The sequence below is a fragment of the Rhagoletis pomonella genome, unplaced genomic scaffold (assembly GCF_013731165.1).
Source record: "Rhagoletis pomonella isolate Grant_MI unplaced genomic scaffold, Rhpom_1.0 Rhpom_scaffold_00001, whole genome shotgun sequence".
Lineage (NCBI taxonomy): Eukaryota > Metazoa > Arthropoda > Insecta > Diptera > Tephritidae > Rhagoletis > Rhagoletis pomonella.
The window spans coordinates 28,461,035-28,463,006 of record NW_023458555.1 but is presented as its reverse complement, the minus strand read 5'-3'; the positions used below and the strand labels follow the sequence as shown (position 1 = coordinate 28,463,006).

At 38.3% G+C, this 1,972-nt stretch overlaps 2 protein-coding genes across 5 annotated transcripts in view; one reads left to right on the top strand and one right to left on the bottom strand.

The window, feature by feature from the left end:
* The window catches only part of LOC118741984 (ribosome-binding protein 1), a 50,716-nt gene that overhangs the window by 10,773 nt on the left and 37,971 nt on the right, over positions 1–1,972 (top strand). The window lies entirely within an intron of this gene.
* Positions 1–1,972, bottom strand: part of LOC118742042 (zinc finger protein 569-like) — a 4,145-nt gene that overhangs the window by 893 nt on the left and 1,280 nt on the right. The gene's annotated exons all lie outside the window — the stretch shown is intronic.

Below are 1,972 nucleotides of genomic sequence, written 5' to 3'. Positions count from 1 at the left end.
TAAGATTAAAATAAGCTTAAAACGAAACAGCACAGCAACCCTTTTCTCTTCATCTTGAGAACACAAAACCCTCTTTTGTTAAAATTCGGCGCTGCACAAAATCCTGGCTTTTATATTTTCCAACAAAATAACACTTCGCAACCCTGGATTTTCACGAAGCGTTTCATTCGGGTCGTAGTTTGGCTACTTCGGGCCATTCGGTGTTGTATGCCATATTGGCTGCCATATTGTTCACACTGTCATCGCCATATTGAACACCCTGTCAACTATCTGTCAACCCTAAGATATCTCACTTGTATTCTTCCACAATGAATCGTTGCTAGTACGAGGATTAGGGTGGATTAGGGATTTCGGAAAAACATCGATGAAAAATACTCAAAATGTCGATGTTTTGCTTCGATGCATCGAAAATTTTTCACTCAATGTTTAAATAGTCGATGTATCGATGTTTTTTGAAAACTGACATCTACGGTACATTGAACCGTCATTCCAGTTGTTCAATTGTTCTAAAAAAGAAGTGACTTTGACCAAAAAATTTTAATGACTGCAATAAGTTCCGTTAGAAACATAACTAGCTCAGTTGCAGTAATTTATTTGAAATTTTCTACAATTTTGCTAATAACATATTTTGTTGTTAAACGTTATCTGAAAAATCCTATGCAAATCGATGCATCGATGTATGCCCTTCGATGCATTGAGAAATATCGATGTACATTTCGATTAATCTTCGTTCGTGAATTTGACAGCTGATAAACTATTGCGCTGATTTGCAATAATTCAACGCCCTCATTTACCAAACATAGTTTTCACGACATCTGGCGGTTTCATCTTTACTCTTCATGCACGATTCGTAAATAAAATAACTTGTGTAGACGATCTCATCATCCTGGCGCAGTGCGAAAAGGACTTTTGAATATACTTTGGAATGAATTGTGAACCACATAATGGCAGCACAGATGGCTCCGAAGTAGAACTCTGTTGTCGTGTTTGTCTTCAACTTGAAGATTTGATGGTCCACATTTACGATAACGGCATTATCGAGGATTTACAATCGGATCTAATCACGCTGCTGGAGCGCTGTGGTGGTATCAAGGTATTTGCATCCAATAGCTTTAAATATTGTTAACGCCCATGTGTAAGCACTAATACACGTAGGTAGCAGAGTCCGATGGTCTCCCAAAGTTTCTTTGTCAAGAGTGTACGACTGAACTGCTTGTAGCTGCAAAGTTTCGAGAAAAATGTGAACGCACACAACAACTTCTAGATATGACAACTTGGAAGGAATCTTTGCCTATTGATGTTATTTGCGCGGCAACCAGCAAAGAGCCTGGAACTACATCTGATTCACAATTATTAGAAATTCACAGCAATATTTTCGAGATAGACCCCGAAGAAGCTGTAGAAATCAATTTAACGGGAATAGAAGTTGAAGATGAATTGTCAATTGGCGCTCAGTTGAATGCAGAGATATCGACTGAACAGGGAGAAGTAAAGTGTGAGGAATTTTACGAAAACGTGGAATTCTACGAAAACATTGTCGATGAGGAAGCAGACGAGATAGATGGACGATTTGAAGCTTTTGAACAAGAAAAGCGAAGAAATATTGCTAAAGAACAAAAGGTAAATAAACACATTTTCAATGAAAATCACAATCTAAATTTGGACTTTCCTAGCTCGATGAGGAATACACATGTGATGCTTGTGGTGCCGTGTTCTTACAAGCCTTCAACCTTCAACGACATTTGGAGAAGGTGCACTGTCTTTTGCAACCATATATTTGTGCTAATTGCAGTCACACTTTTTTGTTAGAGGAGTCTTACAGAAACCATAGCCAGAGTTGTGTAAAACCGTTTTCGCCTATAACCGTCGACAATACAAACATTTCAAGTAATGTAATTGTAAGCACATCCGCTGCCTCAACTCCGCGAAAATGTGATTTCTGCGGAAAACATATGAAATCAACATTCGCGCT